This window comes from Pongo pygmaeus, chromosome 3, assembly GCF_028885625.2.
Source record: "Pongo pygmaeus isolate AG05252 chromosome 3, NHGRI_mPonPyg2-v2.0_pri, whole genome shotgun sequence".
NCBI classification, from domain to species: Eukaryota; Metazoa; Chordata; class Mammalia; order Primates; family Hominidae; genus Pongo; species Pongo pygmaeus.
This window is the reverse complement of record NC_072376.2, coordinates 58399287-58415253: the sequence shown is the minus strand read 5'-3', so window position 1 is coordinate 58415253 and position 15967 is coordinate 58399287. Positions and strand designations below refer to the sequence as shown.

General features: G+C 31.0%; 1 long non-coding RNA gene across 3 annotated transcripts in view; it reads right to left on the bottom strand.

The window, feature by feature from the left end:
- The window catches only part of LOC129035639 (uncharacterized), a 103496-nt gene that overhangs the window by 31157 nt on the left and 56372 nt on the right, over positions 1-15967 (bottom strand). For all 3 annotated transcript variants that reach the window (XR_008502259.1, XR_008502260.1, XR_008502257.1), the window contains exon 3: positions 924-1008. This is a non-coding gene — a long non-coding RNA (uncharacterized LOC129035639). The remainder of the gene's footprint in view (positions 1-923; positions 1009-15967) is intronic.

Below are 15967 nucleotides of genomic sequence, written 5' to 3'. Positions count from 1 at the left end.
CCAATTTTCATCACCATCATCTTCTGTGAGGTCACCTATCTCTAATTATAATTAAACTCTAATTTCTCACCTTTGAAATTAAACGATTAGTCTGAATATGAGACATAGATTCAAATATCCACAAAGAAGTGATAGGTAATTTATGTTAATTAAATTTATCAGGTGACAATTTCAGCAAACTAAAGAGTAAATACTCCTTCCAAAATGGTCTTCTGAAATTGTTACCATGCAGGAATTTGGAGTAATACAGCAAATTTCTTTATTTGCATGCATATCAAACTGTTTTATTTCAAATGTCTGAATGCTAATTTTTAAGTGCTAGTCCAAATATTTTTCAGCAGCCAATACAAAATACTTAAATGGTGCAAACAAACTGAAAACCACCAGTTTCTAAATATTACAATTGATCAATTTTTAGATTACTCCAAACAATCCACTTTTGAAATATTTCTCTAAAGCTAAAATGATACAAGTACATAGACATTTTCATGTCAGATGAGGAAATGTGGAGTGTAGTAATCCTTATATAGAGGTAAATGAATAGGCAATGTTTATTTTGTTTGTTTGTTTTATTTTTTGTCTTTTACACTTTAGTCTCGTTCCTTCACCAGTCTGGATTGCAGTGGTGCAATCTCGGCTCAGTGCAACCTCTGTAAAAGGCAAGTTTTGTACAAAAATTATTATGTTTTTTGAAAAAATAATATTTCCTCTGTCATTTTTTCCATTTTTTACCTTTTTAACATGCCTTCCTTGATGAGATGTAAAATGTCTACTATGGTGTTAATATGTATCTCAATAATCACCGTTTTAAAAATTAAGATATTAATAATTAATTTTTTATGATTCCTACCTTAACCTTACAACCTGAGGAGGAAATGGTATCCTAGATGGAACAGAAATGTTGAAATGGAGGAGTATCTCACCTGAGAAAAGCCATCTTTTCCTCAAGTATGGCAGTACCTTGGTGTTGTCCCCAAACTCCAGGGTCTGTTGTTTATCATTGCAAGCCTGGAAAATCAGTTGTTATTTCAGTAATAGAAAATAGCTTCCCAAGTCCTCTCATGGAAACTACACTCAATAAGAAACACATGTACTTAAAACATAAATGTCACATTTATTTTTAAAAAATAAATATAATAAGCAAACAAGATATTTGTGCCCACTCAGTATTTCCTGTCACTATATTCCAACCTAATTTGAATTGCCAATTATCATCTGAATTTTTCTCAGTGATTATCAAAATAGCTAATTCAAAGTAGGTTGATGACTTGTATTATAAGTCTGACATGTACTGATATGTTCATCTTCACTATACGGATCTTTCCAACACAATTACCAAACACATAGGCTGTGACAGGCTCCCAACTAAATCACTCTAGACATATGCTATCATCATGTGCTTGTCTCTTTTTGCTTTGGATATTTAAACTCTCTTTAAAAGTTGTAAGACCACATATGCAAATAGCTGAATTAATCTAACCTCAGGTTATTCACTCTCATTTGTCCCTACAAAAGCCCTTGATATTCATTTTCAATCCTAGACCCAATTCCCATTCCCTTCCATACATAGACACCAACTTTGCTCTACTTAAAATAAGACATACCTTTATATATATATATAATAAATATCATCTGAAGGTATAGTATTGAATTATATTTTATTTTCAAAACCAGTATTTTTATGAATCATATTTTAACATAAAATTAAATTTTACCCTTTTTATTTTTCTGTACACATCCAGTTAGCTGTGTTTGCCTGCATCACAGCATTCCATTTTACATATCCAGCACACTTTACTTTTATTCATACTCCCACCGATAGACCTTATATCTAAATTTCTGCCACCCCTCTTATTACTATCATGAATATATTAATATCTGTTCCTAAAATGATCTGTTACTAAATTTAAGCATATAAATACAATTTTGAGATAGTAAGTAGGTAGAGAATTTACATTAATGTCAAAGTCATCTGCTCATAACAGGAAAGGGAAAGTGTTGTCAAATATCCATATCATTGTGATTATTTGGTATTACCAAAATTTTACTTCTTTTAATCCTAACAGGCTAAAGTGCTCTGTTAGTGTTGCTCATATTTGTGTTGCTTATTACTCTAAGAATATTGTCAGACATCTTTTATACCTGTTTACCTTTTACGTACTGGCCATTTACATCCTTTGAACATTTTTCTAATACATTTACTATTTTTCTTAGTTTTTTTCAGGATTAAAATATATTATACTAATGTATAATTAGTTTTAGAAATTGCAAATATTCTCTTTCAGACTTGTATAGAATTGTATTTTCTTTTCATGTCAAAGTAGTGGACATTTTTCCCTACAGGTTTTCGTTTGTTCATTATTAATAAATTTATTGACTTTATGTTTTTTGAACAGGCCCAAATTTAGGCATTTAGGGTATAGAAATTAAAAGTAATAAAAACTAATTAACTAACAAACTAAATAAATACTAGAAAATTACTTTTCTCAATGGAGCTTACCTGTTTTTGAGGATATGGACAGTCATCTAACACATTAACTTAAAGTATGTGAGGTGATTATAAGTGCAATGAGAACAAAATATTCACAGGAAACATACAGCATGATAGTGATGTGTGATAATTTATAAAGGAAGGTGAAAAAAGTTATATTTGAACAGAAAGCTAAAAGAGTAGAGAGTAATCACCATGTGGTTATTTAGGAAAAAATAATTTCAGACAAAAGGAAAAGAAGAAGCAAAACTCACAGTTTTGAATTTTTTTTTACAAATACATTATTTGAATAAATCATTGTAATAGAGGATCCAGAGTTCTTGGATATTTCTACTTTAAAAGCACCTTGCATTTATTCCTAAAACTTTAAATCACATATCTTAATAGCTAGTATTATACATTCTCCATTTCATCCTTTATTTTTAAAAAGTCTCAATATCAGCTATTCATTTCCATATAAGTTTATCACATCTACTTTAGATTTCAAATTTCTAAATACTAAATAAATATTTTAATTTATGAGACAGAACTTGTTATAATACGATATTGCAACATTTCCCTGATACCAAAATTGGAAAAAAAAGTTATTAAAAAAATAAAACTACAGATCAATGTTCCTTATGAATGTATATGCAAAATTCCTCAACAAAAAATTTGCAAATCAATCCACTAATTTAAGAAAAGGACAAGACATTACAATCAAGTGTGTTTTATTTTAAAAACGCAAGGTTGATTTAACATTTGAAAACCAATCAGTGCAATTCATTATATGTCTTAGTCCATTTGCATTGCTTAAACTAAGACTGATCAGCTTACTAACAAAGTAAATTTATTTCTCACAGCTCTAGTGGCTGAGAAGTATATGATCAAACATCAGCGTATTCGGTGTCTGGTGAAGGCTTATTTTCTCATAGATGACACCTTTGCACTGTTTCTCACATGTTGCAGAGGGTAAATGAGCTCCTTTCAGTGTATTTTATTAGGGCACTAATCCTATGCATGAGGGCTCCATGCTCCTGACCTAATAACCTCTCAGAAAGTCCCATTTCCCAATACCATCACATTAAGGCTTAGGTCCTAACGTATGAAACTTAGGAGACACAAACATTCAGACTACACCACCAAGTCAACACACTAAGGAAGAATAACCATATAATCATCTCCACAGATACAAAAGTGCATTGCAGAAAGTAAATTTAGCAAATTTTTACATCCTCATATAAACACACACGTGCACACACAGAGACAGGCTGACTCTCAGCAAACTGAGAAGAAAGTAGTACTTCCTCTACCTGATAAAGGTTGAGAAACTCACATTAAGCTTATGTCTAAAATATTTAACGTAGAAAGACTAACAGGTTTTCTCTTATACAGGGAACAAAGACATATTTATTTACTATTGTACTGAAGGCCCTAGTCAGTGCAATAGGATAAGAAAAATCAATAAATGTCATACAGATTTTTAAGAAATAATAAAGTTGTCTCTATTTGCATATTATTTGTCTATCTAAAATAAATATCAAAAATGACAAAAATGTTATCAAGACTAATAATAAGGTTAGCAGTTTGCAGGATACAAAGTAAATATATAAAATTATATTTACAAAATTGAATTTGTTTTTGTAATTGTATAGGGATATATATTTTATATATTATGTTTGTAACATATATATGAAAATATGTAACAGTAATATTAAAATATTTATGGGCAAGAAAGATATAGTCAAAAGTACTAAACATAGATGAAATAAAGCAAAATAAACTTAGAGAAATATACTATTTTCATAGTTCTAAACACTCAATATTTAAAAAAATCAATTTGCTCTGATTTGCCTATAGATTCAACACAACTCCAATCACATTTCTAGCAGGAATTTCTAGAAATTAGCAAACAGATTCTAAAACTTATATTCAAAAGTAAAGCAACAAAAAACAGTAAAACAATTTTCAAAAAAATAAAGAAAAAAGCCGGAAGGCACTTTATTTAAGAGTTAACTCTAAACTTGCAGTAATCAAACACTGTGGTACCAGCAAGAGACAAGACATAGAACAAATGAACAGAATAGAGTCTAGAAATAAAAGTACACATATTTAGCCAATTGATTTTCAACAAAGATACATAGGCAAATCCATTAAGAAATAAATTCTTCTAAATAAATAATGATAGGATATTTAGATATCCACATTTTTAAAAAGTTTGACTTTTTTGTATTATTTTGTTTATAATTTATTGCATGATATATGTAAATTAATTCTAAATAGATCATAAATCTAAAACTAAAGGAGAGACAAGAGGAGGAGGTAGAAGAGGAAGAGGAGGAGCAGAAAATATAGGAGAAATATTTAGCAATGTGACTTTGGAATAGGCGAAGCATAGCTTAGATATGACACCAAATGCGTACTCCATGGAAGGAAATTTGATAAACTGAACTTAATAAAAATTAAAACCATTTGGTCTTAAAATGACAGTCTTAAGAAATTGAAAAGACATCATATATTGGGGGATATATTTATAATACGTATATCTGATAAAATATTTATCTTTTGAATATATGAAAATTTCTTAAACCTTCAATTTTGAGAAATAACATAATTTTTACAAATCAACAAAACATTTGAATAGACAAATCACCAAGAATTATATCGGCGGCAGATAAACACATATGAGGGAACTAAACATCACTGGTCATTGGAGAAATGCAAATTAAAACTACAATGTGATATCACTACACACCTATTATAGTGCCTTGAATACAAAATAACAGTAGTAACGGCAGTAGCAGTAGTAGTAAAATACTAAGTGCTAGTACAGATGCTTAGAAATTGAACTACCTTGCATCACTGGTGGACATGCAAAATGGTGCCGGCACTTAGGCAAATAGTCTAGGAGCTTCTAGGAGATATAATCACAAACTTACCATGCTACCCAGTAATCCCACATCCATATATTTGCCCAAAAGAAATAAAAATTTATGTTAACACAAAAACCTGTACACTAGTATTTATAGAGGACTTGTTATGTAATATCAAAATTAGAAATGATTTTATTTTATCTTATTGCAATAATATAATCACCCAAATTTGGGAGCTGATATGATGTTACCCTTCCATCTTCACCTGGCATTGATATGACTTTTCTGATTTGCTAGTATTTGATAAATATGAGATAAACAGCGGATCAAAGAAATGAAGATAAAAGAAAATAACTCAAACTAGAAAATTACCTTAGACCATAGGTATTAGTTTAGGACTTCTGCTTTTTTTCTTTTTATTTCTAGGCTGACATTCACCTGGCCTCAGTCTCACACACGCGCGCACACACATACACACACACGCACACACATACATTCTTCACCTCTCTTCTATTTACTGTAATAGCTATTGAATCTTGTCTAGATTTGACTTTTGCACTTAAATGTCTGAGAATACGTTTTTAATTACCTTAGAGCACAGGTATTAGTTTAGGACTTCTGCTTTTTTTCTTTTTATTTCTAGGCTGACATTCAGCTGGCCTCAGTCTCACACACACGCACACACACACACACACACGCACACACGCACATTCTTCACCTCTCTTCTCTCAATTTACTGTAATAGCTATTGAATCTTATCTAGGTTTGACTTTTGCACTTAAATGTCTGAGAATATGTTTTTAATATCTTAAAAATCGCAATTGACTAGTAGATTGTAAATATGGAGTACTCTGCAAACCTGGAAACATGTTTGCATAGAACGACTAAAGTTTTAGGCCTGAATTTATCCATATAACTCCATCATGTAGGGATATTAATATAAATAAGTAAGAAGATGCATTCAAGATCACGTTATCAACCATCAAATTATTAGTGATATTATGAACTGGGACTTTTTAAACATTACATATATAATGAATGCATTTGAATTTGCTTTTCGACATAAATAATACTACAAGAAAATAATTTTACGAATGCCTTAATCTAGAAAGTGTATTTTATGTGACAGATTTACGACAGCCAAAATAGGGACTGAAGCAATGAAGCAATATGTGCTTCACATGTATGTAGTATGTCACCTTTCTTCTTTAAAGGAGATATAAAGACTACTCTGAGACCCGGTATGCAAATATCTTCTATACTATCCTCGGTTGCCACAAATTCATGCAAGAAGTGCACAAAGACATACAACACAATCAAACATTTTAGAATTCTAACTTTTATTTCTAAACTCTTAGGTGGATTTTCTGCCTTAGATGAATCTTAGAGCTTAAAGATCCCTTCCATCATACAGCCAGAGCCTAATAAACCCTTTGACTGCTCCTCTTAGAGCACACTGTTTAATATTTTGACTCTATAACTTAATACTCTTTCTTTGCTAAAATAGAAGCAAAGAAAGGGAGTTATAAGGCAAAACCTTCCAAAAAAACATCATTTTCTCTAAATCCCGGAAAAAAACCTCCTTGATATCTCTGCAGCCAGGGCGTCCTAAGGCGATGACTTAGGTGGTAGCTACGGGGCAATTTTACAACTAAGGCATTACTGAAGGAATCAATTCCAATATTTTACATAGACTCAATCATTGGAAAATCCTCTTTCTACAAATCAGAAGCTATGTCCTTCGTTTAATAATATGTTTGACTCTGATCAAATATACTTTCAGTTCTTCTTCTTAGTGATACAATTAGTTGGGGCAATGTGTAACTGAAAAAAGATGCAAAGCACTTGGTTTCTAAACGTCTGCTAATGGACAAAGATTATATTATGAGGTGCAAAATTAAATTAACTCTCCATATGGACAAATTTCAGTATATTCACTGAGGGAATTTATTGACTACCTTAGTTGTTTTTGTTTGTTTGTTTTTGTTTTTTTGTTTTTTGAGACAGAGTCTTGCTCTGTCGCCCAGGCTGGAGTGCAGTGGCGTGATCTTGGTTCACTGCAAGCTCCGCCTCCCGGGTTCACGCCATTCTCGTGCCCCCGCCTCTGGAGTAGCTGGGACCACAGGCGCCCACCACCATGCCCGGATAATTTTTTGTAGTTTTTTTAGTAGAGACGGGGTTTTACCGCGTTAGCCAGGATAGTCTCGATCTCCTGACCTCGTGATCCGCCCGCCTTGGCCTCCCAAAATGCTGCGATTACAGGCGTGAGCCACCGCGCCCGGCCTACTACCTACCGGCCTACTACCTTAGTTTTATCAACTAGTACTACATGACAGAAATAGCACCTTGGAGTGTCTTAATTCTCACTATCCTAAAAGATCTTATTTTAGTAACAGCCACAAGTAAAGACTATACAATTATGAATTCCTAATTATTTGAAAAAGCATTTAACAAGTATTTTTTAAATATAATCTTATGCATAAATTAAATTGACACCATAAATATTTAGGGATATATCAAGAGTAGATTTTTATATGTCAAAGGTAGATATTGTTTTCTATTCAGACCGCCCCATTTTCTTTCTTCTGTTGTCCTACTTATTTGGCAATGATGCCACTTTTAATTGGACTAATGGCTCAAAGCCACAAATTTAAATTATTTGAATTAAATCCTGTGCTTGCACTTGTTCTTCTAGCAATTGATTCATATCACCCCAGGAATGGTCTTGGAAATTTTTATCTATTAGGCTAAATGTTGAGTGTGGAAAAAGGTTATAAAAATATCCATAGATTGCTCAAGGAAAAAATATAGAAATATTGATAGCAGAAGGGCAAAGGAATTATGCTCATGGTTCACTAATATAAGGTATATTTTTAGTAGATGAAATGTGATTTAAATATATCTCCTAAACAAATATTAGATCTGTTTTCTCATCATGGTTCGTTAGAAATAAAAGCAAGAAATAAAAGCAACAAAATTATAAAGTGTGGTAGGCAGAGGTAAACAATTTTTTTCAGGGTTTTAAAAATATGTGTGTATGTACATGTATATATTGTATATGTGTATATGTATATATACACCTATTTTAGAAACTGAAAGTGTCTGTAAAGTTCTTTTCTAAATGGCACTTTATAGTTTCTCAGAAAACCATATTGAGTGAGAAGCTTTCTCTATATCTCTGTGTCCCTCAATCTTCACTTTGTTGGCTTCCAGGAGCTTCTTTTCATCTTGGCTCTTAAACTATCTGCTACTGTGATCTCCTCCATTATTTTTCCTCATTAATTTAATTTTACAGAAAATAAAGTGTACGTTCAGAAATTAAATACTTCAACTAAAAGAAGAATTCCATTAAAATTATAGTCCTTGCTCATTTTCAAGTGTTTGTAAAGTCACCTGGTACCACCATACACATTTTTCTTTGGATGTTTTCCCTTCAAGACTTCATATTATATGTGACCCAGAATAAATGAATTGTTTCCCTTAACAAGTATCTATCAGCATTTTTCTGTGTATATTATAAGGTCTTATAGGTACACGTTAATGTTCTTAGAGGTAAAAAACAAAAATCAACAGTATTTTACTTAAGCAAAAAATACACTTATTTGATGGATATCTGTGTGCCCATACAATTAGCTGAAGGAATGAACTGTGGTAAAGAAAGAACTGAGAGAATATACAATCAGGATTCTCTTCAGTTATAGATTACATGGGTCTCTCCTACATATTTCATCACTGAAATTTGACACAAATGCACTCATGATTCTGAGATAGTGACTGTGCATAACATCTTATTATAAAACACTCTTTGAAAGTTCATCAATAAATTTAATAAAGAAACAGAGAGGACAAATTTGCCAGTATCAGAAATTAGGAATGAGAGAGAGTATATAAGTAAGACCCCTCAGACATTAATACTATAATTATGATAATTATGAAACAATATGAACGAATTTACTTGCATTCATTTGACAACTTAGATGAAATGAACCAATTCTTCAGATAAACACTGCCAAAACTCATTCAGGATGAAAAAGATTATATGAATAGTACTATAACGATTAAGATATTAACTCTGTAATTTAAAATGCTTTCAAAAAACATCTCCAGGTCCACATGGTTTTACTGGAAAATTATACAGATTTTAAAGAACAATAAACATAAATTCTACTAAACTTCTCACAGAAATTAGAAGAGGAGGTAAAACTCTGACTCTTATGAGGCCACTGTTAATTGTAATACCAAAACCAGTACAAAAAAAATTACACATCAGTATAGTACATGAACATGAATACAAAAATCCTCAACAAAGCAAATAACAAAGTTGTATACACCAAAATATGTGTATGTGCACACATATGAGTGTATATACACCACATCCAAACCAAGTGGAGTCTATTCAGAAATAAAAGTCTTATTTAAAATTGAAATGTCCATCAATGTCAGATTGATCACTTGACAAATTCCAAGATATATTCCTATTAAACTCTTAGTAAAGTATGCATAGAATGTAAATCCTTCAACCTGATAAAGAACACCAAGGAAGAACCTAAATCTAATATTACACTTGACACTGAAATATTGAATGACACCTCTAGGAGAATAGGGATTTAAGAGTAAAAGGAAAAATAATCTGAAAAGCAGCAACTTTTAATTGACTGCCATAAGAAAAAAGTTCATATGGGAAACCAAGAAAGAATATTTTGAGGTATATTCCTTTAATGCTTAGTTTTTTGAGAGTTTTTATCATAAAGGACATTGGATTTTATCTAAGACTTTTTCCACATCTATTGAGATGATCATATGGTTTTTATTTTTATATCTGTTTATGTGGTGAATTATATTTATTGATTTTTGTATGTTGAACTAAATTTGCAAACCATGAATGAAGCCTACTTGATCATGTTGAATTAACTCTTTGATGTGCTGCTGGATTCAGTTTGCTAGTATTTTGTTGAGAATTTTTGCATCTTTGTTCATCAGTGACATTGGCCTGAACATAGTTTTCTTTATTTTGTTGTGTCTTTGCCAGGTTTTGGTGGCATAGTGATGCTTGGTTCATAGAATAAGTTAGGGAGGAGTCCCTTCTCCTTGATTTTTTGGAATAGTTTCAGCAGAATTGCTACCAGCTCTTCTTTGTATGACTGGTAGAATTTAACTGTGAATCCATGTGATCTGGGGCTTTTGTTGGTTGGTGGGTTTTTTATTACTGCTTCAGTTCCAAAACTCAGTATTGGTCTGTTCAAGGTTTTAGTTTCTTCCTGATTCAATTTCAGGAGGTTTTATATTTCTGAGAATTTATTCATTTCCTTCAGATTTTCCAGTTCGTGTGCATAGAAGTGGTCATAATTGTCACTGAAGATCTTAAATGTTTCTGTGGGATTGATTGTAATTTCATCTTTTTCATTTCTGTTTGTGCTTATTTTGATTTTCTCTTTTTTTGCTTCATTAATCTATCTTCCAGTCTATCAATATTGTTTATCCTGTCAGAGAACAAATTTGATTTTGATGATTCTTTATATGGAATTTTTGGTCTAAATTTTGTTTAATTCTGTTCTGGTTTTATTCATTTTATTTATTCTGTGATACATCAGGTTAGTTCATTCTTGTTTTTATAGTTCCTCTAGATAATGATGTCAGATTGTTAATTTGAGATCTTTCTAACTTTTCAAAATAGTCATTTAACATGAGAACCTTTCCTCTTAACACCGTTTATGCTGGCTAAATCTGGTTAATTTTGAACATCAAAATAAATGAAAGTAAGGCGTTGTAACTTATTGGCTAAATGAAGAATTCATGAGCCTATTCCATTATAAATATATAAATTAATGTACAAATACCTGAGGTGAAGGATAAACTCTGTTTCACTATAAAATGCCAACTAATACATGTAGAATAAATGATGGAAATAAACAATTAGCATTTGACAAACATCATAAGGTGGTTAGGGAAATAGTTTTTAAAAGATGCCAATGCACATATGTGGAGTTTGGATGAAAATCAGAAAGTGGGACTTTAAAGTATAATAATTTGATTTTAAAGCCTTAATGCTATATGCATATTATAAGGATAAAAACAAAGTATTTGTAGTTAAATATATTTTGTTGTAGCTAGAATTGGTAATTTAAGGTTTTGTGTTTGCATTATGGGGTAAAGCAAATATGAAATTCTAATTTCATTATTTTTCATGTAGTTGCAAATTGAGATGCTCCGGGAGAGAAAAAAAAATGTGTGATATAAGAGGTTAAGCCTTTGTAGTCTTGAATCTTAACAGAAAGTTTAATATGAATTTGTAATGTGTGCTCTCTTTAAGAATAAAAAAGTTATTTAACTATTTATTTGATTTAGTCCACTGATAAGGGCTAGCACAACCAACTCGGTAGCAATATACATGTGACCCAGAGTCTGTTTTCTAAATACCATTTTCCTTTAATATTTTGACATATTAAACAGCAAAGAAACAAGGAAGAATGCAAAAATCATGCCAAAAGGACTCAGGAACCAAGTTGCAGATAGTTCCACTTTCCAAAGATGGAAAAATCTCAACATTGATAAGTGTAATATTTGCAATGGATTGACACACATCAAATACGTTTAAAATACGTGAGTCATAGTTACCCAGCAAAAAGCGAAATAATTAATAGAGGAGGTTTGTGAATCAGAACATTATGTTGAATACTGGTAAATAGAGTAAGTATTCTGCCTTTTCTATGTAAGCTATGATATTAGATAACCAATAAGAGATGAGGAAATATTTTTCATTCCAAAAACATTCCAGCTAGTAAAGTGGGAAAGATTGACAGAATTATAGTCAACTTTGAGACACTGGAATAAATTAATGGACCTAAGCATTGATCATCAATGACTACTAACTTCACAAAAAGAGAGATAACTAGATAGCATGTACTCCAGGACAGAAGTGTACTCTCCACTGCCTATTAAGGATACTTGAAAAGAAAAAAAAAAAATAGAAAAAAAAAGCAAATCCAAATCTGATTAGCCTCTAGAGCCAATGACCACATTTCAAAAAATACAGAGACAATGCCACAGGGATATAGTTAGCAAAATTCAGTCTGTGAGAAATGCAAGAGGTCAAGTGATCCAGTTTCTTCAACAAATGAATTGCAGAAAGAAAACAAATGTAGGTGGCACTTCTGAATTAAAAGAGACATACATAAGAGTCTTATGAATTGAAATGTGTAGAACTTGTTTGAATATTCATTCAAACAAACTGAAGATGAAATTGAACTTGATGTGATAATTGAGATTTAAAACATTGAGTAGATATTTGAACTTATGCTTATTTTTAAGAGTGTTTATCTCATAGTAAAACATACTTAAATTCTATGGGCAGAAATGATGTGGATAATGGGAATTTTCTTAAAATAATAGGTACATATTTGAAATAAAACCAGCAAGATTAATAATTACGGAAGCTGTGTGATGAGTATATGGGGTCCACCATGCCATTCTACATACTTTTGAATAGGTTGAAGTTTTTCTATAACAAAAAGTTAAAAATAATCAGAGAAATATCTTGAGTTTCCCACACTAATATAAGATTCATCATTCCATGACTCTTTCATTTTTCTCATAATAATCTTCTTTTCTACTTCTCAGTGTTAAACTGTTATCTAGCAAATCTAGTGACATACATATATATAATATTTCTATCTTCAAAAGTTCTGTTTTGATATACTTTCAAACATATATCTTTTCATTCTTTCACTCCTTTTATTTTATTTTTAATTACAACTTTTTAGAAACCCTCCTCAGAAGTTATTATTTTATATTGTATATATTTCAACATCTGAAATCCCAGATACTCAATCTATTATTTGGTATTTTTATTCAGTATTGCTCCTAGCGGATTGTCTCTTCATGTGTTTGATTTTTTTTAAATTAAGAACTTACATTAATTGTGATTAAGCAAAATATCAGTAACACTATCTTCATTTTTTATTGATGCTCTTCTTAAAGGTTGATGTTTTCTGTGCCACACTTTAACCGATGATATTGGCCCTTCTATTGTTTTCTTTTCGTTGCATGTCTTAAATCTAAATATCTCTTCCATTGCCTTGAAATCTTTATTTTCCAAAGCTTTGGTTACAGCCATCAGCATTTGTCCCCATTTCATCCAACCTCCTTGATCTCTTCTTGGTCTGGTTTCAGCTTGATCTTACATTATGTTGAGATTTCAGATAAAGTAAAAATGTACTTAGAGGTGTGATGGTTTTAATTCATCAAGAGTAAGTTTGTATTTCTGTAGGGTCAAAGGACCTTTAAAGCTACACCATCTCACTGCCAGAAGTAAAACATAGTCTTAATATTTTAATATTTCTTTTTAATGAAGAAAGTTCCTATGTTCACTATTAAAACTACAGATTAAAAAAGATAAATTTAATTCAACATTGTATACATTATATGTCTGAAATATATAAATGCATATAAAAAGAAAATTGTTATTAAGTGCAATATTTGCAATGGATTGACACACATCAAATACGTTTAAAATACATGAGTCATATTTATACAACAAAAAGGGAAATTAATAGAGGAGTTTTGTGAATCAGAACATTATGTTGAATACTGGTAAATAGAGTAAGTATTCTGCCTTTTCTATGTAAGCTATGTTATTAGATAACCAATAGACTATTATGTTATATTTTAAGAAAAATCTAAAATTATTATGATATTTTTAAAATAGAAAATGCATAAATGCCTTTTGTAAGACAATTTTTATTGGACTCTTACCACTTATTTATTCTCTATATTAACAAAATATTTAAAGTATACTTCTTAAAGACATGATTTTTTTTCAGAATTCTTGACTGTTATGTATTTATTGTTGTTGTTTCAGAAAATGATTGCTTCCACAGAGACATTGAGGCCAATACTCAGAATTGCTGAATAATTCAAATTGAAATATAAAATAAAATTCAATAAAATGACATTATATGATAACTTTTCAATAGGTTACTAGTAAAATCTTGTTGTCTTTTTATCCATTCTTTCCATTGTTGGTAAGGTGACAATTTAAAAAGTATAAGTATAAAAATTCTAGAAGATAACATTGGAAAAACCCTTCTAGACATTGGCTTAGGCAGGGATTTCATGACCAAGATCCCAAAAGCAAATGAAATAAAAACAAAGATAAATAGGTGGGACCTAGTTAAACTAAAGAGCCTTTGCACAGCAAAAGGAAGAGTCAGCAGAGTAAACAGACAACCCACAGAGTGGGAGAAAAATCTTTACAATCTATATATCCAACAAAGGACTAAATATCTAGAATCTACAACAAACTCAAATGAATCAGTAAGAGTAAAACAATCCCATCAAAAAGTAGGCTGAGGGCATTAATAGAAAATTTTCAAAAGAAGATATACAAATGGCCAACAAACATATGAAAAAAATGTTCAACATCACTAATGACCAGGGAAATGAAAGTCAAAACCACAATGTTATACCAAGTCACTCTTGTAAGAATAGCCATAATCAAAAAATCAAAAAACAGTAGATGCTGGTATGGATGCAATGAACAGGGAACACTTCTACACTGCTGGTGGAAATTTAACTAGTGCAGCCACTATGGAAAACAGTGTAGTGATTCCTTAAAGAATTGAAAGTAGAGCTACTGTTTTATCCAGCAATCCCACCACTGGCTATCTACACAGAGAAAAAGAAGTCATTATTCAAAAAAGGCACTTGCATACCTCTGTTTATAACAGCACAATTCACAGCTGCAAAATCGTGGAACCAACCCAAATGCCCATCAATGAGTGGATAAATAAACTGTGATATATACATATATATGTATCATATATATAATAGAACATATAGAATATATATATAATATAGAATATATAATATATTCTCTATATATATTCTATATATATTCTATAATATATGTTTGTATATATATTATATATTCTATATTATAGATGTCTATATTCTATATATATCTACATATATAGATAGATTATATATATTATGTATATGAAATAGAATACTACACAGCCATAAAAAGGAATGGGTTAATAGCATTTGCAGTGACCTCGGTGAGAATGGAGACTATTAAGTGAAGTAACTCAGGAATGGAAAACCAAATATCATACATTCTCATTGAAATGTGGGAGCTAAGCTATGAGGAAGTAAAGGCATAAGAATGATACAGTGGACTTTGGGTACTTGAGGGGGAAAAGTGGAAGAGGGGGTGAGGGATAAAAGACTACAAATAAAGTGCAGTGTATACTGCTCAGGCGATGGGTGCACCAAAATCTCACAAATCACCACTAAAGAATTTACTCATGTAACCAAATACCACCTGTAGGCCAATAACTTATGGAAAAATAATAAATAAATAAACAGTATAAGTAAAATGTTACTTTGCTTCAACAATAAAATTTAAATATTCTTGATCTGAGTGGCTACTGTGTGGATTTCTTTACACTCTTTTATGCCACCCAGATGGACAATGGAGGATGTCAGAAAGTTTTGTCACATGTGTACTTGTTACATACCTGCATAATATTTATCTAATATATAGCAAATATTTGTTTACAGATTTTCTCCTATACAATTTTGTGTTAGTATTTTATTTGGCTAATTTTATACATTTTAATATGTA